Source organism: Maniola hyperantus, chromosome 16 (genome assembly GCF_902806685.2).
Source record: "Maniola hyperantus chromosome 16, iAphHyp1.2, whole genome shotgun sequence".
Classification (NCBI taxonomy): domain Eukaryota; kingdom Metazoa; phylum Arthropoda; class Insecta; order Lepidoptera; family Nymphalidae; genus Maniola; species Maniola hyperantus.
In genome coordinates this window covers 9,454,823-9,482,000 of record NC_048551.1, presented here as the reverse complement: position 1 = coordinate 9,482,000, position 27,178 = coordinate 9,454,823, and the positions used below count along the sequence as shown (strand labels likewise).

Here is a 27,178-nt window from a genome sequence, read left to right as displayed (position 1 = left end):
GCAATCGCAGGTGCACTCTCTATTCTCTCACTCTCGTAGCTCAATGGAAAGGAAATCCAACACGACCGGAGAGAGATCAGATGAAGGCCCGACGGCTTTACGTGCTCTCTGAGGCACGGGGGTGCAACACCGCCAACTTCCTAACTCCGGGCTAGTCGCTAGTAGGTATTGAGAATTTTTTAACAGAAAAATAAACACTTTTCTTTCTTTCTTTCTTTTCTAATAGAATGGGGGACCTTTAGCAATGAGGAACCCAATGCAAAGAAAGAAATGTTACTTAAGTACAGTACGCGGCAGAAAATATTGTACATCGACCTTTCGACAGAGACCGAGACCTCTCATTCTAAAGGTCGATGTACAATATTTCTTGCCAGCTACTGTAATTGAGGATAATGGTAGGTATTATGTTTCAGTATAAACCAAAAAGTATTTCAACAAATTTCCAGCCCCTTTTTCGCCCCCTTGGAGGTTGAATTTCCAAAAATCCTTTCTTAGCGGTTGCCTACGTCAAACTGAATTTTTCTATGAATACTTAATACTTAATCAAAATGTCGAAACAGATTGTGAAGTTATTTATAGTTCATATCTAAAGTCCTAAACGTACATAACGCGCAGCGGAAACTGAAGCCTTCGAAATATTTAGCGTCAAAGTAAAATAGACTTAAAGCGCAAGTTCGTTCATATATCTATACGCGCCAGGCGGAAACTTTAATAAATTAAAATCGTTGATACTGAATTTTTTAATTTGAATCCATATCTTTAGATCCATTTTTACGCTGATGTTATTGTTTTGACGCTCAAATTCTTTCAACCTGTTGGTGAGATGTAAAATTTCATACTGTCTAAAGTGGAATCTGGATACAATGAAGTACATCGAACTACAATGCGTGATGTCGGTGGCACGCGATTTCAGGAACGCAGCTTCAACGCGTGATTTGTAAGTCAAAGCCTACATAACTACCTACATTTCCTTGTATTTTTAAAAATTTCTACTCCAACGCCACTTACGTTAAAAACGCTATGTAATAAAAAAGTAGATATACGTTACTTACGCGTCTAAAGTGAAGCCTTAAAAACTAGGTACCGCATATGGGTCACATTTGCAGACCGCTATCTCGTGCAATTTTATCTTCTGTCTTACTCATCAGCGAGAACGTTACATTAATTATTTTTACTACGTTTACTTTATTTATATCCGCATAATATGTGTGTATGTACGAGAGGAACGTGTAGCAGTAGCCAGACAAGTCGACAAAGAAAGACAAACGTTTATTTTATAAATGGTGCTCCACATCACAGGTTTATACCTAAGGGTTGGTTGTTAAAGCCACAATGCCTTAAGCAGAAGACGCGTAGGCAAGGCTTACGGGTGCTAAGCATAATATAATGTAGTTATTCTGCAAATATAAAGTTATTTATGTCAATAAAAATAAACAAATGCATTTTATACGCCTATCTATGATACAATCACATAACGTAACATATCTATGATATGATCTTTCCGTCGCGCATTCTGTTTGATTCAGCCCTTTAATCTCGTTTCGCTAATGAAGCCGGTATACAATTTCGATATTATGAACCTGACCTCTTTGCCCTTACGTAAATGACCCTTACCCTTGTCTTAACTTTTCCGCCGATATAAATATGCACTATATTTTTGCTATATTTACCAAGTGACCCTTGTTTATTTATGTAACACATGTGAACACAACTAAGTGCCATATTTTAGAAACGCGATATATTAGAAGGATAAATTTGTATAAGGCCTTATAAATTTTAGGCCGGATTAGCTTTATGAATGTTTAGAAGCAATTTACAAGACAAAAGTGTTTTAGCAACCTAATCCTTTAGCATCAAAGTGGGAAAGATTTAACTTTGTAAGAGGTACTTTGGTACTACATAATTTATCAGTTCTTATCATACTGACAGCTACCTTGCAAAGCAGGTACGAGTAGAGTAGGTAGGTATTAAGTAAATACATTAAAAAATTGAAAAATATGTACCTACATTCCGGCGAAAGCGAATAGGGAGTCACCTATTAGATAAATAGGTATCTTATTTCTTACCTATGGGAATCACTTCAGTTAAAGTTCTAAGATAACATTGCTCGTTGACTATAACTTGACGCCTAACTTTATGTTGGCACCATTGCTTTGTTTGCTTTATTCCTAAGAAATTAGGGTTTATTATTGTGTGATTTGCAATGGTTATGCCAACATAAAGTTAGGCGTCAAGTTAAAGTGAACGAACAATAGTCGAATTTGCGCAGCACGTAAATAAAACGAATGCAGAAATTCTGAAGCTGACCTAACAGCCGAATTTTATATTTATAAAAAAAATACGTTGCTTATCATAATCTAGATCTAAGTAAAGGGTTTGAAATAGAATATGGAAATTACTTCGTTCCCATCCTTTACCAACCTTTTCCAACCAATTTTGTAAGTAAATAATTATTCACTTACAAAATTGGTTGAGCTGGAACGACCAATAAATTATTTGAGGAATGTTTTTTCTTCGTAATTGTACTTAATTTTGATATAGGTCACTGGTTCGTGTCAGTGTTAAATTAGTGAAGCGCAAAATATTATTACAGCGATCAATTTCTAAAAAGTTGGCAAAAATAATATCTTCTCTACATTATGATTTTGTACGTAAATGATCATGATGACTTCGTTACGGTTTTTTATTTGTGTATACTCCATACGATTTATCCGCGATTTTTCATTGATTAAGGCACTTTGAGTCAAGTCTTCTCATCGTCAATTCCTCAGTGCCTCAAGACGAAAGTCTTTAACCAGTGTGTTCTTCCCGTCCTCACCTATGGTGCTGAAACGTGGACACTAACAAACGGCATTATCCACAAATTCAAAGTCGCTCAGCGAGCTATGGAGAGGGCTATGTTAGGAGTTTCTTTGAGGGACAAGATCCGAAATGAGGTGATCCGCAGGAGAACCAAGGTCACTGACATAGCCCAAACTATTAGCAAGCTGAAGTGGCAGTGGGCAGGTCATGCCTGTCGTAGAGGCGATGGCCGTTGGAGCCGGAAAGTCCTTGAGTGGAGACCGCGGTTAAGCAAGCGTAGTGTGGGACGCCCTCCAGCACGATGCACGATGGACCGACGATATAAAGAGGCTGGCGGGAAGTGGCTGGATGAGGAAGGCTGAGAACCGGGTGTGGTGGCGCTCTTTAGGGAAGGCCTATGTCCAACAGTGGACGTTCACAGGCTGATGATGATGTTGATGATGATGATGAAGGCACTTTACACGTTGCATCCGATCTGAATCTAAGAATTCTGGATTCGAAGTAGCAATATTTGTATTAGGGGTTGCGCACGATATCTGAATAACATTTTAGGGCTTTAGAACTTTGTTTTAAATAATTTTATTTTTACTTCAAAAATTAGTTGCGCTTACCGGTACGCGGTCTCCACTCCAGAACACGTCTGCCCCATCGGCCGTCGGTTCTGCGACAGACATGACTTGTCCATTGTCACTTCAGCTTGCTAATCCTTTGAGCTATGTCGGTCGCTTTTGTTCTTCTGCGAATTTCCTTGTTCCGGATTTTATCCCTGAGAGTTACCCAACATAGCTCGCTCCATAGCGCGCGCATCGACTTTTAGTTTGTTGGGATTGGGAAACGTTTCCGCTCCATACGTCGTCGCAGGTAGGACACACTCATTGAAGACCAGTCTTAAGGCTTTGCGGTATCGACTTTCAAATGATTATTTATTCTTGGGAATTAACCTAGCCTTGGAAAGTAGCTTATATCTATCTCCGAGATGCGAGGTATTCCTGTATCTTTCATCAAAATCGGTTTTAAGCTCATGGCCAATGAGAATGTGATAGACACTATACCCACTTTCGCATTTATAATATTACTAAGTATGGATTAGACTTCCGTATTGAAAATCCGGCTAAACTCTTTTATGCTTTAATACTCAACATAAATAAAATAAGAAATAGAGTTAAGATGTCTTGGAATACACGACAGGAGCGAAGCTATAATTTCTTTCGCTCACTCACCGATGGGCATCTGCGCTGCTCAGCCAAGGAGGTTCGTTCGTTTAACCTTTTGCCATTTAGTTCTCCACTATTTCAATTTCTAATGCCTAAACTTCACATCAATGATCCACGTGGCACTCTGAGCTATTTAAACTTTCAGCACGAAACAACAAAAGAGCTATCAAGTATTTTAAATGTAACACGCGTTTGCCTTAACTGCTTTTAAAGTCGTTCACAAAGTTGTAAAAAAGAAGCGTGAACGACCGTAGGTACTAAATTGAACTACAAGTTTCTTAATCGAAGATAAAATCGGAAATAAATCAAGTTATATCTACTTTTAAAATAACAGTCTTAACTTGCAACAAGTTGTAAATTAGTTAAAATGTTAATCCTGGAGCAGTATTTCTGGTCTGAAAAGAGCCCACAAAAACACAGCTGGGTAATCTTTTTATTTACACAATATAACTAAAAAAACTTATTCGAACATAAAAAAACTGTTAAAACAACTCATTCTTAAGCTTGAACAAAACATAATATTAAATCTAATCTAAAAATATACTCCCGTATTTGTATTAAAATAACGGCAAATTGAAAATATCTAAAAATATAATCGAGCGAAAATATTTCAGTAGGTATACCTATCTACCTACTTATAATCTTTCAGTATACTTACTGAGATGGGCGGAAGGTAGCGCGGACAGAAATTAAATCTGACTTAGCACCTACTTTTTTATTACCCAAGCTTATTTTAAGGATAATAAATTGTAGGAAGTTAAGGTACGAAACGTTATTAATAATTATAATAAACGTGGAGCACAAACGACATTTACTTGGGATTTATTAATTTTCTTTTTACCTAAGAATACTTTTCCAGACTTAATTCATTGCGCGGAAATGTGCTACTTATTCATACTTTTTAAGCACAAATTTCCTGTTTGTTTCAGAAGTTTTCTGGCGAAAACAATAAGCGGAAAGCTTGGTCAATGTAGTCCTTATTAAGAAAGTTTGCTTTTGTTAAGCTCTTTATTATTATAAACTAGCTGATGTGCGCGACTTTGTTCGCGTGGATATGGGTTTTTACACCCCGTGGGACCTCTTTGATTTTCCAGGATAAAAAGTAGCTTGTGTTACTCTTCAGGTCTTTAACTTTACCCATGCAAATAAGGTAAAGTAACATTAGGCGCAGTTTGTAAAGTGGCAAAAACGGACCATGTAACGTGGTCAAGGTACCTTCAAATCAAGAGTGAATATGTATCTTCTAGGAAAGCGCGCTCCATTTCTGCGTCATCACTTATAAGCAGGTCTGATTGCAGCCAAGCGCTAGTGTATAAATAAACTTCTCTTTCAATGATTGTATCATACACGGGACTCGGCTCTCAGGTGATGATGCGGTGGTGGCGGATGGGTGGACGCGTCGTCGCTCGGTGCGGCAGTGGCGTACCCGAATCACTTACCTGCTGATCTGTTGAAAGAGACGTATATCTACCCAATGCCCAATACCCTCGCCACTTCTAAATAAATTACCCCTTTCATTACTCATGCAAAATTTTCTAAATAATTGTTTGTGTGAATCTTCAAACTTATGATATGAAATGAAATTTCATACGTCTTACTTTTCTGGACAGTTGTTGTAATAAGTAGCTACCTACTGTCCAGAAATGAAATTCCATACTTACTTTTCTGGACAGTTTTAATACTGTCCGGGATGTTTAACTTTCGAACCAATCTACAGGGTACGAAATGTGCAAATTTCATATATTTTTTTAGAAAAAGCTTTTTATATTATGTAAGTACATACCTAATGGAAATCGAAAGTTAACGCTACTTAAATCTACGTAATGAACGAAGTGGCGAGTTTAATTTAGTTTTGAACAACGGTGATATTGTTTGAAATAAAGTCATTTATCAATTCTTATACAACCATTGTTTATGTTTATTTATGCTCTCATAAACTTTGAATAGATCCCAAGAGAATGCCTAAATACGCATTCTTTATAAACAGATCCGATGGGAGGTATTCGAGGCAGAATATTTTGCCAAGATAAATGTTTTGAGGGTGTAGGAGGGAAAATCAAGTTGTTTTGTTACTTCAGCTTTTGGTCTCGTAATTGATTACTGCAATTAAGCGCCTTACTGATAAACAGTGGAGTGTTTATAACCTTAGCGCGCTATAAGTATTTTTAGACTGTAACAAATAAGAAAAAACCTACTTCTAAAACCATTTCAAAGTAAAAAAAAAATTGTTTTTACATCCATCCGTGTCCTCCTAAGTACTATAAGAAATGACAAGTATTTAACTACACTAGATGAAATAATATTGTAAATACCAAGCATAGACATTGTTATTGAATTCCAAGTACCAACTCTTCGATCCTGATGCTGCAAGGTACCTACTGAACTCCTAAGCTGTGTGGATTTGGAAAGTTTTGCTGGTGAATTGATATTTTGGGTTCGTACCCAAAATATCAATTCACCAGCAAAACTAATGACTACTTACACTAAAAAACTTAAAAAACCGGCTTCCAAAACCACTACAAAGTAAAAAATATTCTTTACTTCTACACGTGTATGTGTAGTCGGCCGAGCTTCACGCTTTCATTTCTTGTTTCTTTTATAATGCTCGCCCGACTTCAACATACATACAAAATTTGTAGAAACAAAAATTATTTTTTACTTTGTAGCTAGTGGTTTTGGAAGTCGGTTTTTAATATGTTTTGTCGATAAAAGTTAAAAAAAAGAACTTTTTGCCATTTGCAATACAATATCAGTAGGGCGATTGTCTAAAACCTGCATCAATCATTATTACAATCTCAATTGTTCTGATTGGCTGAATTTGTGCGATTCTTGTTGCAACAATGTATTGTAGCCAATAGTGAGCGAGCGTTAACCAATCAGAGATGATTGCGATCGTGACATTGTAGCTGTCATTCTCCCGCGATCGCGCAGCAGATGTCGGCCTACTCGCTACCAACGCAGCAAGTTAAAAGCCGAGCGCCATTCATTTTTACTAGCGGAAAAAAGGACTCTAAATACAAAATATTACGCAGAATTTAATGCAATGAAAAAATAATCTCCCGTTCTCCTGAAGATCGTAAACATGCCTTTCTAATAATCATCCATCCATAAAATATTATTATTAATGATATCAAAAGCTTTCAAAGGACATATGCGAGACATATGAGGGTAATAAAAAAATTCTTAGTAACAAAACACGTGTTAGACCGTCGGGGCGACGACGCGTCGTTCGTGTGAATACAGTGGAATAAGACTAATTAACAACAAAACATACGGAGGCGAATAGGATAGGCGGCCGCAGCGGCACGCAGCGCAATATCATATCAGGCGTCCATTAGACAATAGGTATGTTTTGAATCAATCAATTCAAAATCAAGTAATTGAATCTAGAGCAAATAATTTTCCAAATATTTGTCATATGTGAGACGTGAATAAGCGCGAATCCCAAACGTATGTATGCAAATAACTGCGCTAATTTGAAAAATGTAACTGAATCGCATCTGGAATCCGGCGTGCAAAAATCGTCTTAGTTTGACCGAAGCAAGTTCAAATTAGATAGGTACATACCGCATTTTCCTAATACTTACATAATATAGATTCAAGTTTGTTTTAAGTAAATATACATTTATACTGATCATTACCTATCTAGGTATGTCTTATTAAATAGCATAGCTAGTTACACGATCTTATCCATATCCATACTAATATTATAAATGCGAAAGTGTGTCTGTCTGCTAGCTTTTCACGGTTCATCCGTTTAACCGATTTTGACGAAATTTGGTATAGAGATAGCTTACATCCCGGGGAAGGACATAGGCTTTTTATCACGGAAACTAAAAGAGTTCCCATGGGGTTTTAAAAACCTTAATACACGCGGGCGAAGCCGCGGGCATCACCTAGTCCTAATAAAAATTAAAAGATAGTTCAAGACAACTCTAACGTTACATTTTTGTTATAACACGAACATAAACATTGAAAAGAGCCATAAAAAATATGTACCTCATATTGATTCAGGACGAAAACACGTTGCGTATATTTTCACCGTCATAAAAAGGAAATCGTAAACTTTTGGGAGAAAGTTATTTGTAGCAAACAGAATCATTATTAGGTACACAGTGCAGATAATTTAAAGATTAGTAAAAATGAACTATTAGTGCCAACAGCCATAGTGTAACTTTTCAATTGTGATTGGCCAAAGCAACTTGATATAAGTCCCACAAATAGCTAATGCTCGTGACCGCCATTTTAGTGACGCATCAGTTCAACTAAATAATCATCATCATGATCAACCCGTCGCCAGCTCACTACTGAGAACAGGTTTCCTCTCAGAATGAGAAGGATTTAGACTTTTAGCATAGTCCGCTACGCTGGCCAAGTGCAGATAGGCAGACTTCACATACCTTTGACAACATTATGGCGAACTCTCAGACATGCAGGTGACAGATTTTAGAGGCTTTTAACTTTCCTCCAAACCTAGAGTCCTGCGTACCTTTGGCTGATCGTCAGGGTAAATTATTTATCATTTTTATATATTTTTATTTTTCTTTACAGATAATAATTGGTTACCATAAAGGCATCTTGAGCAATTTTACGTTTGGTAAGTTTTTAATATAGGTACTGATAACTTTCATAACTCTACGATAACTAAAATCTTTGGTAGATACTCGTAGTCGAAATTGAAATATCTACAGAAAAAAATATCTTCAAACCACAAAAAAAACTAGACTTTGCGACCGAAGTTCGCGACCGACATCAGCGTAGGAGGAATTCCAAGATCTAGAGGACTTTTTTTACAGAATTTCTACACTTAGGTACTTATAATATCGACACGGATAAAATCTCGGCTAAATTAGAAGCTAATTTCTGATACGGCTGAATGAATTTCTTTAAATATACAAAGTAGTTCAAGAAATCTGCGTAAGCAAATATTATGAAAAGTCTAGCATCTGTGGTTTCTATTTTTAAACCAACCTATTTGCCAGGTTTTAATTACGAGTAGCTATTTAAACAGACTAAATATATTATGTGGAAATAGGTCGGCCATTGCCCCAATCAGGCACTAGTTACTACCCATTCGCTAACATGACCCAATGATCCAAATGACTATTTTGGGATTCAGTCAACATATTTATAAGTATAACGTTCTACTAAGTAAATACGGTGAAATTGTATTACTCATCGAGATTATAGCAAGTATAGGAAGGTATTTGATGTTATATTATTTTTTAATATTATTTAGGTATTATATTGGTGTGTCTCCGATTGGGAACACCACTGTGCCATCGGCACAGATGTCCGTGTGGAAAAGAGGTTGATAAATTTGGAATCCACGGACTCTCTTTCCAAAGGAGCTCTGGTAGGCTATTTAGACCAAAAGGGCTCTTGCCACCACAGACATTTCCTGCGCTCACTGAGCCAGCAGAGATTAGTCGGGATGATGGCAAGAGACCTGATGGATTGACGCTGCTTCCCTGGGAACAGGGACGGACGCTAATGTGGGACGAAATGTGCGTTGATACATTGGCCCTGTGTCATATCAGGGAGACAGCATCAAGACCGGGAGCCGCAGCAGAATTGGCTGAAAACGGCAAGCGGCGCAAGTAAGTATGCCTCTCTTATCGAAAGTTATATTTTTGTTCCGTTTGCCGTGGAGACCCTAGGGCCATGGAGTCTTAATGCTAAAAAAATACGAGACATTTCACCGCGATTAATAGCCCCTTCTAGTGACAGAAGGGCTGGCTCATTTTTTTGCGCAACGGATCAGCCTGGCCGTCCCGCGCGGAAATGCAGCCAGTATTATTGGCACTATTCCACTGGTATGATTTGTATAGTAATTAGATAAGACTAGCTTTAAGTTTTATTGTAATATTTTTAATTAAAAAAAAAAGTATATGATAGTAGGATATTATGTGATGTTATGTGTTTATCTTTAGGTTCTGTCCACTAGGAATAAAACTTGCAGAAATCAGTTCTGGCAAGTCACTTGCACCATGCAAACATTCGCAGCAAGTCAATTTCTGCAAATTTTTTATAGCATTAATAAATAAAATTATAGCCACCTAAAAAAACAGTAGGTAGGTAATCTTCCTGCAACCTACATGTCCCATGAATACACAGGCTGTTTTTACAAAATTCTATACATTATTTTAATGTGATACATATTTTTACGAGCCGCGTCGTAAATTAACGTAGGTAGGTAGGTAGCTTTTGTTACAGAGGTCTCATATTACATTTTACATTTCCGAGTTGTACTCATAAAGCCTTTCCATCCGGAGCGATTACGAAGTTTTCAGAGTTCCACAGCCAAATAGCTGCAACAAAACTTTGTGATTGTGTGTTGTTCGAGCTTATCTCATGAGAATAATTCTGTGACATCGACATTTATGTGCGCGACGACATGATACCATAGACGTTGTTGCGTTCAGCGTTCGTATTATTAGGTACAAGGTGCTTAAAGTTCGCGCTCGTTGATGGGACAGAAGATACAAAACCTACTAGTAGGTACAGTATAGATAGCGCTCTACAAATGTGCCCAAATGTTATGTTAAGGCTTCACTTACGTATGTAACATAATATACTACTGTGCATATAAATTTATATAATATATGCCTCGATTCGAGCCTCAATATAGCTCAACCGGTAAGAAAACCGAAAGGTCGACTCGGACGGTTCAAAGTTTCAAACCCCGCCCGTTGCACTATTGTCGTACCTACTCCTAGCACAAGCCTGACGCTTAGTTGGAGAGGAAAGGGGAATATTAGTCATTTAACATGGCTAATATTCTTTAAAAAAAAAAAAAATTGCCATTTCAAAGATTAGCCTGGTTTACTTTCATAAGACTCTTCTACTCTCGTGCGTTTTAAGTTTTCAGTCTTCATCATCGAGTATGAATTAATTACGCCATAGAATATGAACGTATGGTTTAATGTGTCGTAGGGTACAGCGCAATGCAAGAAGCAATTCTAGGCCGCTTTTATCCAGGGAATACAAAAATTTCCTACGGTATTCCTAAAACCTAAGTCCACGTAGCGGGCAAAAGGAGGTTAAAAGGTTTTCGTCTCAACCAATAGGGATAATATGTTCAACTAGTCAAATCACTTTTCATCAAACGTCAAAACACTTAGTATGCGAGCTTAGTATGAAATACTGAAATGTGACGTCACAATCATTTAACGTGCTTTTTAGTTTAATCGATAATTTAAAATGGTTATTACTCTTAAAATTAAGAAAGGGCGTGGATTTTGGATATTTTGAAAGACCCTTTATTAATAACCACTGAGAAATAATTTATTTTTGACATAGGCAACATCCCTATTCCTAAAAAAGACTACGGAACCAGATTACGGGAAGCGCATATTATGGTTGTTTTTATAAAAATGTCCTTCCTTTGTTATAAATCTTTATTTAGGGATGTGGTTGTCTGATATCATTAAAATAATATTAAAATAGGTTTATGTTATCATAAAATTTCGTGTTCAAGGAAATTCCGTAATAATTTTCTTTGATGACTTATGCTTCCTAGTTTATTTACTGTTGAAAAAAGACACGATTAAGTCATGTAAGTCTTTGAGAAGTGTATTTCGAACACACTCTATCTAGCAACCAAATTCAATGAAAGTTTGTAAACATGAATTTGTAGTTACATCACAAAAAAAATTAAAATATGTTCATGAACAAATAATTAGTATTTTCAACTTTCAAAATAAGGTTAATTAATATACCAAGTGGGCTATCATATGAAAGGGCTTTACCTGTACATTCTGAAACGGATTTTTATTTATCTATATATATAAAATTCAAAGTCCTGACTGACTGACTGACATATATATCAACGCACAGCCTAAACCGCTGGTCCTAAAGACATGAAATTTGGAGGGTCTATTCTTTGTAAAGAGTATATATCCACTAAGAAAGGATTTTTCGAAATTCCACCCCTAAGTGGGTTAAATGGGGGATGGAAGTTTGTATGAAAGTCCGTCATTTTTCAAGTTATTTGCATGAAAATTGGTATTTGGGTTTTCGGTCACAAATGAAGAAATACGTATTTTAGGATTTTTGGAAAATTCGCCCATAAGGGTGGTAAAAAAGGGGATGTAAGTTTGTATGGTAAAGTTTTAATTATTGATATTATAATTGACTTGAAATTTGGAAAGTAGGTTTTTTCTTGAGGTTAGGTGTCTGCTAAGAAACGACTATGAGAAAATCCCCCCCTAAAGGAGTGAAATGGGGGTTGGAAGGTTATATGTGTTATTCGGTGCTGTTCAGAGTGCGTGTCCTGATGTTATAATGTTTGTTTCTGAAAAAGAATGCCATTTGTTTCCTGTAGGCCACGCGGGCGAATCCGCGGGCAGAAGCTATTTTTATATATATAGATAATAGTTTTTATTTATCGTGCAAAATGTCGAAAATATACGACTTCGCGACGCGACTACGCGTCTGACTCGCACTTGGTAGGTTTTTTTTTTTAAACTAAAAAGACCGCTTGATGACTGTGGAGGCGAACGTACAACCTACTCGTATTAGTAATTCGTTTAGAGGTACTGATCTCTATACTAATACTCAGTGGCGTGCACAGGGTTTGAAGCCAGAGTAGGCACTAGTTAAGTAGGAGCCTGTTTACTGGCAGGTCATTATGAAAAATATGCATTGAGCTATTCAACTGGGGTAAGCAGTGCATTTATGCCTCCATGACCTGCACGCCACTGCTAATACTCCTACTACTAGTACCCTAGATATCGCTGGACTTGCAATTGTCAACCTGTTTCTCTATATCCATGCAAATATTTAAAGCCTCAATAGCTCAACCGGTAAAGGAGTGGACTGAAAACCGAAAGGTCGACGGTTCAAACCCCGCCCGTTGCACTATTGTCGTACCTACTCCTAGCACAAGCTTGACGCTTAATTGGAGAGGAAAGGGGAATATTAGTCATTTAACATGGCTAATATTCTTTTTAAAAAAATAAAAAAAAAAAAAAAAAAAAAAAAAATATAGTTTGTCATATTGTTTGTTATCTCAACCAAACCGGATTCCAATTCCACTAGATCTAGAATGAAATTAGGTATTCAGATGAAACTTTACGCATTTTGAAAACTTTGATTAAACTCGTTGTACTTAAAACCGAGATACCAGTTTGACCGGAATTTTAGGCAGGCGAAGCTAAGAGCTTAGTAGGTAGGTATTATGAAATCGTTTTATTAAAGTCTTATAAAGGATCGGTTCTCATTTTACAGACTAATCCTATTAGAAGAATTTGAAAATGAATACCGCGGCCTACTTAGTTATTTTTCCTCATCTGAAAAGAAAATAGGCTATTGTATGGGGTATTTATAATATACTTAAAGGAAATGGTTTTGTCTCTATAATATTTCTTTGTGAAATATTTATTTCATCCGTGAGTACAATAGGTAAGTAATATTTATTTCAATCTTATACATTTTAAGTAGAATACTTAAGTAGGTAGGTGTTTTTTTTATTTTAATCCTACCTCATATTATTTTTATCTTTCTTTACTTCTTTTGGTACAAAATGTGAAATTAGGGAACATAAGAAAAATAACTTTTTAATTGTTTAAGAGTGATCTCCAAATCGCGCTCGATTTGGAGATCACTCTTAAAAATTAAAAAGTATGAGTATAGCGTGAGGGTATATTATTATGTTGTTTCAATCAACATTTACGGATGTGAGATACCTACCTAATAAAGTGAGATGGACTATGCTTTAACAAAGCAAATAAACGTTTGGTATTAAGTTATTTGTGTATTGACCATTAAAAAAAACTAAGATCCATAAAGGCTGTCTTACGCCAGAGCAACAATGTAGCGTGCTACAAATTGAACCATTAATTATTTTGCAGCATTAAGCTGCATGCGGCAGTCAATTTTATGCACAGGCATCAACGTGCTGTAGAATTTTGATGTTACTGTACAACAGTCTGCCGATGATTCTTGCTATATTTTAAATTATGTACCATATAACATACAGTCCTATGGTATGCCGCTTTGTTGCAATAAGTATATGAATTCAAGGAATTGAACGTTTACATTTGAAAACATTATATTGGACGCATGTAAAGGTTTACAGATACAGAATAAAAGTTTATACTTACAAGAAATATTTTTACACCAGATTTTTGGGTAAAATAACGCAATTTTTAAATGTTTTTGCAAGATCTTTTTTAGTTACCTAAGCTCCTAAACTTTTCTCAAAGATTTTTTTACCAGTATTGAGCGTTTATTTACATCAAAGTGTACAAAAATTATTTCGCTTTCTACTTTATTTATTTGTGTTTATAAATTTGCACTGTGTTAAGTATTTTGGCTTATAAATTTCCGCTTTATTTAATATTCGAATTATAAATTTCCGCTTTATTTAATATTCGCATTATAAATTTCCACTTTATTAAGTAGGGACTTGGTCGCTTTATAAATTTCCTCCGGTAGGTTAGCTCGATGAAAACAATATTAATATTTGAAATATGTTCAACTTCATAAGGAGTATTCACACCGGCGCCGCGGCGCGGCCCATTGTGACCTTGGTTGCCATTTTACATAATAGGCTACTTGACTCATATCTAATTTCATCCAATAAATGATTATTTATTATAGTATTTTGCTTAAGACAACGAAATATATCAATAACAATTATTAAAAAAGCAGGATGGATATATAAATCCAATTTAAAAAAATACAGTTTTTATTTTTATTTGAAACGCTGAAAACGCTGTCAGCCATGATGTGACGTCATTAAATATGTAAACAAAGAAATGTCATCTCTATGTCACGCGGGGACTAACGTAGTATCCATATATATACAATTTAAAGTCCTGACTAACTTATATATCAACGCACAGCCTAAACATCTAAACAGATACATGAAATTTAGTGGGTGTGTTCTTTGTAGGTAAAGAGAAGGTATCCACTAGGAAAAGATTTTTTGAAATTCCACCCCTGAGTGGGTTAATGGGGGTTTGAAATTTATGAAGTCCACGCGGGCGTAGTCACGAGCATAAGCTAGTTTTTATATATTTCTAAAAACTCATAGTAAACGTAAAAAAATATCGTTTTCTCTTTATACAACAAAGTGATCTTTGCAAAAATAGATTTGGGTTGAAGTCGTTACTCATATAGGATCCCTTTAAGCAAGTCTTCGCGTGTTACGTATATTTATTTCACTGGGCACTCTAATCCACAACTTTCCTGTGGTCTTTATCGATGCGTTTTTACATTCTCGGATGATACAATAACGATATTTACTATATTTTTCATGTAAACTAGTATAGAAGTCATGTTTATTAAACTTTGGGAGGTTATGCTGTTGTTTACAAATGCATGACGTCAGAGCACAGATAATCTATCGGTCAAACATGGCCGACAGTGTTTTCAGCTGTCTAAGAAAAATATATTTTTAAATTAAATTTTTACGGTTTTTAGGGCGCAAAAAAATATAGTGTTAATTTTTTTGATCTAATAGGACAAATATTAACCATTTAAGACCAACTTCAAAAAAGTGTCAACTAGCCTATTGCAAACAAGCAAATAGTAATTAAAAAAATTATAAGAAAAATGACATACATGACATAAGATAAAACACATGTTCACAAAATTGATATCCAGTGTCACTTGAGATGGTGTTAAGATTCTAACGATACCCCATACATCCGAATTCAGGCATTCAAAAGTTAGATTTGAGATTAGATGTCAATCGACTTCATTTCTTACAATTTAACGGTCTGGTTTAGTGTCATTGTAATGTCACGGGGACACTAGTTATTATAATAAATCTAGGTATATTATGAACTAGCTGACCCGCCCCGGCTTCGCTCGGGTGGAGTATTTCGGACTGGGAGTGTCATCGTGAAGCAGTTGTTTGATACCTAAAATATCAATTCCTATCAGAAATTCTAAAATTCCCACGATTTTGGACTTTAGTACTTTGCAGCATCAGGATTGAGGAGTTAGGATCCGAAGTTCAATTATGTAGCCTATGCTTGGTACCTAAATTAATTTTGCATCATCCGCAGTTACTGAAACATTATAGTTTAGGAGTGCTGTACCCTACATCATCAGGGTTGAGGAGTTGGGACTTGAAGTCTGAGAATAAAGTCGTTGCTTGGTACCTACAATATAAATTCACTATGAACACTTCCTGAATCTTGATATCTCAGGCGGGCAATAACCCTGTAGCATCAGGATTAAGGAGTTGAATCCAGAATTTTTTATGTGACCGCCACGAAAACTTTTTTGTTGATTTAAAAAAAAAATTGCAAATCGGTCCAGAAACCTCGAAAAAATAGATATGTAGAAAAAAAAGTCCACCTCCTTTTTGACAGTCGGTTAAAAACCGATGACCTTGAAATATTTACGGAACAATCTTTAAAATATCCCCTTTCTAACAAAAAAATAATGAATGAAATCGGACTACGCGTTAATGAATTACAACTCAGTATACATTTTAACTTTCATCCCCTCTCCTACGAGAACCATGCTGAATTTCGGGATAAAAAGTATCCTATAGTCTTCCTCATAGTATGACCTCAAATCGTACCAAGTTTCATTGGAAATATTGGAATCCATTCAGTAGTTTCAGCGTGATGCGCGGCCGTGATACAGACAGACAGACAGACAGACAGACAGACAAAAATGAAAAAAATTGCAGTTTTGGGTTCAGTATCGATTATAGAGTGCCCTCGAAAAAAAATTTTCAAAATATCTTCAATGTACAGAATTTGACCTGTTACAGTTTTATTATAAGTATATTAATTTTGGGTTCAGTATCGATTATAGAGTGCCCTCGAAAAAAAATTTTCAAAATATCTTCAATGTACAGAATTTGACCTGTTACAGTTTTATTATAAGTATCGATATTGATGGTTCAAATCCCACCCGTTGCACTATTGTCGTACCTACTCCTAGCACAAGCTTTACGCTTAATTGGAGGGGAAAGGGGACAAATTATAAACCTAAATTACAAACGTCTTTTACCTACATTGTCAGTGAAAAGATTAAACCTTCTTGATCCGAATTTAATAACAAATGAAACCACAACTGTGAACCTTTACGTGACACGGGTCTGAGGTCTGAGTTTGGATATTGAATTTCGGCTAAGATTTGCAGATGTCTGTCAAGCTTCACAATGGCTTTTAGCGCGTTGACCTCTGATCTCTGATAGATGAGAAATTCTGTCGGATTAACCACCAGACGAATGACAAATTGAGCGTGACTTGGTATTTTCTTAAGTATTTGGTTGCTTCTCTCAAATCTTATGTATAGTTCGCGACAGTTCGAGATGGCAATTCGGGAAGGGAACGCCCCGCATACCCGCACAGCCCCGCGCTAACGCGGTGCGGCGAGCGCACCGTCTCATCTCGACCTGTCGCCTACTATAGGTATTGTTTTTCGTTTTTCGACGTTCCCAACGAATCTGTTCCTCTCTATGAATCTTGTTCCTAATTGAGGGTCGTAAACTCTTTCCATTAATTACGTTAGGGTAGGAGTTTTCTTGACATAATACCACCACATGGTTCCGCATACAACTCGACTAAGAGAACGAGATTTCTTAGGTTTTTACAGTAATTATAAGATGTCAGTGATAATAGACAGCTGGCCAGGACTAACGGCTTAACGTGTTCTCCGAAACGCGGAGGTCGCGACAGGCAAAATTCGGACCTCCTGCAATAATAATTTTAAAAAACCTGGACAAGTGCGAGTCAGACTGGCGTACCGAGGGTTCCGTACTCGGGTATTTTTTTCGACATTTTGCACGATATAAATCAAAAACTATTATGCATAAAATAAATAAATATCCGTTTTAGAATTTACTGGTAAAGCCCTTTCATATGATACACCACTTGGTGTAGTTATCTTACCTTGAAAATTGAAAAGACTAATTATTTGTTCATGGACACATTTATGTTGTAAACGTAACCTCAAATTTACAGTTTTCGGATATATTTTTTACTTGTGCTATAAGACCTACCTACCTATCTGCCAAATTTCATGATTCTAGGTCACCTACCCTATAAGTTTTCTTGACAGACACGACACACGCACAGACAGACAGACAACGAAGTCATCCTATAAGGGTTCCTTTTTTATATTTTGAGGTACGGAACCCTAAAAAGATTACGTAAATAATACTACACAAAAATACTGCCAGTCCCAATAGCTGCCACCTACGGCTGCCACATATAGTTGTCCAATACACAAACCTTAGCTTAAATCGATAGCTCATAAGCGCTTTCTAGTGCTCTTTATATAATAGAGTGTCACGCATCGATTATCCCGGGGACATAACATAAATTACAGAGTTTTACCCGAAGCGGAGTTGTTATTACGTGAAAATCTGTGGGGGAAGCACTGGACTGATTTATTGGAGCACTTTATCGTTTGCAGGTCGCTTGGTGTTATTAAACATGGAATTGGGGGTGTCGCAGTCAGCTTTTTAGGGTTCCGTAAAAAAAGGAAAAAAAGAACTCTTATAGGATCACTTTGTTGTTTGTCTGTCCGCCTGTCCGCCCGCGTCGTGTCTATCAAAAAAACCAATAGGGTGAGTACTTTCCGTTGACTTAAAATCATGAAATTTGGTAGGTAGGTAGCCGTAAGTCTTATAGCACAAGTAAAGGAATAAATCCGAAAAACTTGAATTTATGGTTACATCACAAAAAATAAATTAAAATGTGTTAATGAACAAATAAATTAGTACTTATTTTTAATTTTCAAAGTACGTATTATAAGATAACTAGGTATGCCAAGTGGGTTGTCATATAAAATGGCTTTACTTGCACATTCTCAACCGAGTTTTATTTATTTGTATGCATAATAGTTTTTGATTTATCGTGCAAAATGTCGAAAAATACGAATGTAGTACAGGACCTCGGTGCGCAGGTCAGACTCGCACTTGGCCGCTTTTTTTCCGGTTCGGCTTCTATTGGTGTTTGGTCAACGTGCCAATTTGTGGGTTGTTCAAGTATACCTATTACCTAGTGTAATCCATCTTATCTGAATAAACTTGTTTTTATACCTTTTCATATTAGCTTGGCTTGCGATTTCGAAACAAATAGACAATCTAACCAGCCCCCCAATTGTGTAAGAATAACCATTTCATGGCTATCGCAATCGTCAAGAAATTCTGCCCTTTGATTGGTTGATTCGCTGGTTACATTTTGTCACAGCCAATCAAAGGGCAGAATTTCTTGACGATTGCGATAGCCATGAAATGGTTATTCTTACACAATTGGGGGGCTGATCCACAGCCACGCACGCGCAGTAACCGTGCACACGACGCGCACAGAGTACATTGGTATGACGCGTATCATCACATCACTATAACTGCTATACTGCTAACAAAATCTGTGTAGGATAAGTAATTGAGCATGTCAACATAAATAAGTAGGTACTAAAAGGAAAAAGTCACGTAAAAGAAAGACAATTTGTTGTTTTACAAAGTGGGAAATGGTGTTTGTTTATTGATTGTGTCAACTTTATGCAGAAGAACGTTTTATTAGGGTTCACGTATCTAGTTATGTACTTTGCTTTTATGAAAAGAAGTTTCCCTAGCGCACTTTCCATACAATCGTACGTAAGTAACAAAAACTCATGAACATTGTGCACGCCTTGATTTGTATAACTTGCACGCAAAACGCTCGAGAACCACTCGTGAGCACGTCTACATTATGTTCTTACTAGCTGATGCCCGCGACTTTGTCCGCGTGGAATTAAGTTTTTTTAAAACCCCGTGGGAACTCTTTGATTTCCCAGGATAAAAAGTAGCCCATGTCTCTCTCCAGGTCTTTATCTACACCCATGCAAAAAATCACGTTAATCCGTTGCACCGTTGCTATGTGATTGAAGGAAAAACCAACAAACCCACAAAGCAACAAACAAACACACTTTCGCATTTATAATAAGGGTACTGATACTGATTATAGATGTATTATAACATTATATATATATGAAATTCTGTAAATTGGCGTATGGCATTCAGTATCAGATAAAACGTCTTGATTGGATGACCAAAATGCGATTAGTGTAAATCGCTCACTGTGACGGATCCTAACTACTAACTGTCTGCTAAACATGCCAATTCAGGACGTCGAACTTGATTCGTATTTGATTGCAAAGTCACGTATCCAATTATTTCCCATATATTGGAAATATTATTCAACTGTGAAATAAAATAGGTAGATGGGCTAGATAAAAAAAAATTGTAACGTATTATTTACACGGGTATTTTGTAATTTAAACATTTATTTAACCCTTAAATCTTTTTAGCAAATAAATGTTTACAAGGTTATCTTATTCCTAAGCTTATTTCTCAATATCTATGTACCAAATTTCGTCAAAATCGGTTAAATAGATGGGCCGTGAAAAGTTAAGAGACAGACAGACAAATAGTACACTTTAGTATTCATTGAGATTCTAATTTATTTCCGCGACTTCATCCGCGTGGACTACACCCCTTTGAATTTTCAAAAACCCTTTCTTAGCGGATTTCATCCCAAATTTCAGCCCTATCCGTCCAGTAGGTTGAGCTGTGCGGTGATAGATCAGTCAGCCAGTCAGTCAGCTTTTCCTTTTTTATATATTTATATATATAGATTACTAGCTGATGCCCGCGACTTCGTCCACGTGGATTTACATTTTTCAAAATCCCGCGGGAACTTTTTGATTTTCCGGGATAAAAAGCAGCCTATGTGTTAATCCAGGGTATAATCTATCTTTATTCCAAATTTCATACAAATCCGTTCAGCCGTTTTTGCGTGATTGAGTAACAAATATCCACACTTAGGTATATCATCCATAATTAGATATAATAATTGAACCCTGGTAGTTAGTTACATTGTATACTATTTCCTCGGCAGTAAATATTTATAGATTTCAATTAAAATCGCAAAACTTCAGAGGCTATTAGATACCTATCCTCACGGTATAATGGCCTCGCAATTTTCAACTCCAGTAGGTATTTTCCGAATTAAATTACTCGTTTCGAGGCGGCTTTGTATCGGAGACAACGAATCGAATTCAGTTATAATGACATCGAGGGGACCAGTCATTTAGTAGGTCGTAAAAACCGACAGTTGTAAGAACCAGTATTAAGATTTCATTATACATCATAAGTACCCTTATTATAAATGCGAAAGTGTGTGTTTTTTTTAAATATTAGGTAAGTATATTGGCCATGTTAAATGACTAATATTCCCCTTTTCCTCTCCAAATAAGCGTAAAGCTTGTGCTAGGAGTAGGTACGACAAATAGTGCAACGGGCGGGGTTAGAACCGTCGACCTTTCGGTTTTCAGTCCACTCCTTTACCCGTTGAGCTATTGAGGCTGTTTGTTTGTTGATTTGTTGGTTTGTTGGTGTGTCCTTCAGTCACGTCGAAATCACGATAAAGACCTGGAGAGTGACATAGGCTACTTTTTATCCCAGAAAATCAAAGAGTTCCGATGGGATTTTTAAAAACCTAATTCCACGCGGACGAAGTCGCGGGCATCAGCTAGTAAATACATATTTTAGGTTCAAAAAGCGGTGATAGCCTTGTGGTTAAGACGTCGGCCTCTTCATAGGAGGCTTTGGGCCTTCAAGCCCGGATTAAATATCACTTGATGTAATGAAGGAAAACATCGCGAGGAAACTTGCAAGCCTGAGAGTTTTCCACAACGTTCTCAAAGTCTGCCAATCCGTACATGGCCAGCGGGATCGCTATGGCCAAGCCCTTGTCATATTCTGAAAGGAGACCTGTGCTCAGTAGTAAGCCGCTGGCTCATAGGATGATGATTATGATTTAGAGCTTACACTAACCCGGTGCGGGCGAGCGCGGGTGACGTGCGGGCGACGTGCGCGGCGTCCCCCGCCTCATATCCTAATAGCCATCTCGACCTGTCGCGTACTATAAAGAAATCCATTTCGCTACACATACGCTGTTCCAAAACTAGCAACTTGATTCGATAACATAGGTATATGTACTGAAACACAAAGTTGTAAAAGGCCATGGTACCGTAGGGACACAGTTTAGACATTTCATAACCCTGTGTAATTTTACGATTCTAATTCAAACTAATAAATATTTACTGTAGAGAATATTATTCCATAGGTATAATGCGTACAAAATGAGTTCGCCAAGCGATTCAACTGTGTAGAAACCAAAGGGTATAATAAAAACTTCCATACCCCTTCCAGGTTAGCCCGCCGCTTCCATCTATAGACTGCATCATCACATACTACCAGGTCAGAGTGCAGAACTTGCATCTGAATTTTTTAAAAAACGCCTAATTAGAATCACAATAATTAAAGCACCTAGTAGTTTGTGATAATATATTATTAGCAGCAGTCAAAATTTTGCAGACTTGATCGTAGAGCCGTAGCTTGCTACGACTTGGTATAATATCACAATAACGAGTAATATAATATGACCTTCCATTGTCCCTTACTTTCTTCTAGCCACCTGGCAGGGTCGCCTAAAGGTGAGAAGATAAAAAACCGTCAACTTAGTTAGTATTAAAATAAAAAATGATTGATTTGTTTTGAGACCGTAGCTATTTTTTTCTTTAGATACTTCTGGCGATTTTGGGATGGGTAAAAACTTGAAAGTCACGTCAGCGACCTGCTAATTTTATAAGCTAATAAATAACATGTATTTCTTAAAGCAACCTATTACGTATTACTTATGGTTCAAATTTTAATGAAGTGGCAAATATGCTTTCGATAGTCGGAGAACCTCCTAGCAACTCCTAATTTTATCACTCCTATTTTTTTCTGTCGTCATTCGCTACTTACTCCCAACTTTCTTATGTATTTAGTTTCTTTATTTTAGTACGTAAGTATATTTTTATTAGGGTAACCGTCGCACGTAAATTTGGACTAACTGAATATCAGTACGTATCCCATAAAAATCAGTACGTATCCCATAAAAGCCGAAAACATTTTTTACGACAATCACTATCTATTAGTTTTTAACTGCAATGTTGTGTTAATCTGCTCACAGACGTCGTAAAAACTTGGTATTTAGATGGGGAATACGGTATTGTATAACTTTGGAGAATTGGATTAACAGTATTTTACCTATCTAGTCTATATTTTATTCGCTAACTTATACTTCCATACCAACATTGTCAGGTGTTTTGTCTTCTATTCTGCTACAGTGATATGATAGTCAGCTACGTTTTACCGGCCCATCCGTTTACCTAGTTTTAATTAAGTTAGTGGTGTATTGCAGAGTTATTTTAAATCACGGGAAAGAATATGTACCCAATGAATGTTTTAATGTTACTACGTATTTTTTTAACTAGCTTATGCTCGTGGCTTTGTCACGTGGACTACACAAGTTTCAAATCCCTGTTTTACCCCTTTAGGAGTTGAATTTTCTAAAATCCTTTTTAAGCGGATGTCTAGGTCATAATAGCTATCTGCATGCTTTACAGCCCGATCCGCAGTCAGTCAGTCAGCTTTTCCTTTTGTATACCAATATATAGATTACTTCCAATATGTTTTCTTAACTTAATTTTGACAGGTTTTAAGAGAATCTTTAACTGACAGACATGTAAGTTATGAGTCTGTTTGATAAATGAAACTAATTTACGGGTCCGAAGAATAACACAAGTCAATTTTCATGAGGGACAAACCAATATGAAGATACCTAACATATTTTTTATTAGTTATGCCTTCAATAAGTAAAGAGAATTTTGTCCAAACTGCAAATTGTGTACATCTTATTATGCACATAATATTATCTTTTCTCGATTCCTCTAACAGCCGCATATAAAATTAAACTAGTAGTCTATCGTTATCCTATAAAATCGAAAAACCTTTTTACGACATTTACTATCTGGTGTCTAAGGCGTCATCTCCACGGACGAGAGAATCGCGGTGATAGTCTCGCCGTACCATCAAATGCGATACTACTCTTATCTAGATCAATCTCCATAGACATCACGGCGATACGATGCGACGAGTGACTCTGGACTCGTCGAGTCTAGCGGCGATACCATTGAGTCTCGCGACGATACCGTCGAGTCTCGCGGCGAGACCGTCACGTTACGCCACAGTTGAGAGGCCTAGGCGTTGCGGTCACGTCACGCAGGGATCCGTTGCGGTCTCGTGGCGTTTCGTTGCAAGTCGCGACGACACGCGTGGAGATTATCCGACGATAGTAGGACGGACTCGTTGCGATTCTTTCGTCTGTGGAGATGGCGCCTAAGTGCGATGTTGTGTAAAATGGTTCACAGCAGTCGTAAAAGAGTGCAATTTATAGACGAAGGGGAACACACTAACATACGTAGTATCGTTTAGGAACTTAAATAAGATCTTTTCACTGAATAAGCAATCAATTTATACGCTAGAGCACGACGTTATTCCCGGTAAACGAACCGCTTGTCCTCTGTGGCAGTTTTAAAGAGGTGTATATTGAGAGTTAGGTTTCAGTTTTTAATTTGATCTTGTTTGATGTAAGCGATTGGGTGTGCTTAGTTTGTCATTGGCTATAGATAGGTCCAGTACAGGCAAAAACGTTTTTCATTAGAAATCACACCTGTGCAGTGCATTAATCTAACTTACTATCTATAGGTAAGGGCAGTTTCAAACAAAAATCGATTTCTCGGAAGCTACAAAATTAGACTGGTTATCAAGTTGTAAGCCAAAACGAGTTGCAGCCTGCAAAAATTTTTACTCTACAAAATTAGACTGGATATCAAGTTGTAAACCAAAACGAGTTGCAGCCTGCAAAATTTTTTACTGAGTGACTCATCTAGTGCGTACATAGAAGTCTTTGCATAAAGAATCTTATCTAAAGGGAGATCCTCGTATAGGTTTTGGTACATAATTTACAGTGCCCTAATTCATCTACATATGTACCACTAATTTCAAACCTTGTCAGAGATAAATGGCCATTTTGAAATTTGATAGACATTGACAAACCTAAACCGTTATTCAATATGTAAGGCCAAAGTCCGGACCCTCATCATGTTAGTATTCACAGTAAAATCGGAGTAAGTAGTTTGACCTTTTTACTCAATACCTTTGTCATACTCGGATAACTCATAGCTGCATGAATTTTATTTATCCTTGACAAATATGAACATTATTATTTTCTTTCTTTATGTGATTTCGAAGACCCCTTTTCCCTTAGATAAGTACAATGGCGACCTCGCTTTGGGCTAGTCCAAATACGGTGGAACAAGTAATACGGCTTGGTTCCGAGATGGTCAAGCGGCTTGACGTCTAATACGTTAGGATTGTTTAGCTTGATCAAGCTGCTTGCGCTCGTCAACCAGCAAGAGGCACTTTTCTCATTTCGTGTGTGATCGTCGCACTCATAGGTAGTCCTGGCCAAACAAAGTGATTTTTATCAGAATACAAGAGCTATTTTATTTTCCAGAGTTCTGGGGCGTCTCGGTATGTTGAAATAAGTACCTGATAATAAAAACTCTTTTCCGCTCCATTGTTCGCTACTATAATTTTCGCTGCTGTCGCATAACTAAGCGTCTTCGCCCACCATGTCTGACAATTGACGCGCGATTGAGCTATGTTTGATCAAGCAGACGCGAAAGCCTGAAAGTTCTCCATAATGTTCTCAAAGGTGTGTGAAGTCTACCGATCCGTACATGGCCAGCAGCGTGGTAGACTATGGCCAAAACCCTTCTCAATCTGAGAGGAGACCCGTGCTGTAGTGAGCCGGCGATGAGTTGATCATGATGGTGATGATAATAGATTACGATTTGTGGAATTATATTTTTCGGCTGTTGATGATATTATAGTGACATGTTACAAACTGACGATGCGTGTATTCCTGTGTGTTTTGGACTAGAGCCAATATTAGCATGGAAGTTGTTTGAAAGGATCGGAACATAATAGCAAAAAATGTAAAAATAATGTCCCGTGACAATACAATCTTTATTTTTCTTTCGGCAAATAATGATTTAGAACGAGGAAGCTTTGACCCTCCGTGAAGCCAAACATGTTCTATTGTGACTTTCTTTTGCTCGCGACAAAAGGGCAAATCATCCGTGAAAACCAACCGTGTTACTGTGAGCCAGCGAAATGTTTTATTACTATTAGATAACTAGCTTGTGCTCGCGACTTCGTTCGCGTAGACCACAAAATTTCAAACCTTTATTTTACCCCCTTAGGTGTTGAATTTTCAAAAACCCTTTCCCTACGTCATAATAGCTATCTGCATGCCAAATTTCAGCCCGATCCGTCCAGTGGTTTGAGTTGTGCGTTGATAGATCAATCAGTCAGTCAGTCAGTCAGTCACCTTTTCATTTTATATATTTAGATGCATAGGTTTTTAAACCAAGTATACAAAACTAACCATCTTGAAGCAATTTAAATTCTTTATGGAAATTGATATGTAACCTTATGAAGCAGGAACATAAGTTTAGATAAATAACCTTTGCGTATAATACCTATAATTCTTCAAATCGCGATCAAGGCAAAATATCTCTACATAGTATAAAATAAAGTCGCTTCCCGCTGTCTGTATGTATGAACGCGTAGATCTTTTAAACCACGCAACGGATTTTAATGCGGTTTTCACCAATAGATAGAGTGATTCAAGAGGAAGGTTTATAGGTAGAGTTTAATATTAGTTTGTGTTAATTTGTTGAAATATGACGATATTTAAGCAAAATGTCGGAAGAATCACTCCTCACTGACACCAAATTAGCATCAACATTGCACCTATGCGAAACCGGGGCGGGTCGCTAGTTTTGAATAAAACAGAAAATCCATTTGTTACCACCACACAGTAAAATATTCGTATTTGTTATTCAAACAGCTACGTTTCTCTTTTATGTTTAGTAAATAAAGGTTATCCTAATCGTCTTTACTGTAGCTGAATTTTATTTAGTGTACGGTCCATTTCGTATGAAAGCTTTTATGATGGAGCCCGTCTTGTAAATAAGAGGATTTTGGACCTACTCTCACAAAATTTACAATGTGAGCTTACCGGTTTCAGTTGACCAAACGTGAAAGATGATGTGTTAAAATCTCCATTTTCTAAAATATGGAAAAAAATAAAACTCGTAAAACAGTGTATTATCCTAAAAATAAAGTTTACTAAAGAGAACAATCAAATACCGTTTCGACAAGGCAAAATATACGACCACTTTAAGACGTACCCGTCAGTAGAAATACCTACCTAATCGATTCTAAATTCGCAATCGAATAC

The 27,178-nt window shown here is 36.9% G+C and overlaps 1 protein-coding gene across 2 annotated transcripts in view; it reads left to right on the top strand.

The window, feature by feature from the left end:
* The window catches only part of LOC117989304 (G-protein coupled receptor moody-like), a 99,408-nt gene that overhangs the window by 40,695 nt on the left and 31,535 nt on the right, over positions 1-27,178 (top strand). The window contains exon 2 of one of the 2 annotated variants that reach the window (XM_069503841.1): positions 8,568-8,613. The exons of the other annotated variant lie outside the window; for it this stretch is intronic. The gene's annotated coding sequence lies outside the window, so the exon portion shown is untranslated. The remainder of the gene's footprint in view (positions 1-8,567; positions 8,614-27,178) is intronic. 2 annotated transcript variants of the gene reach the window in all.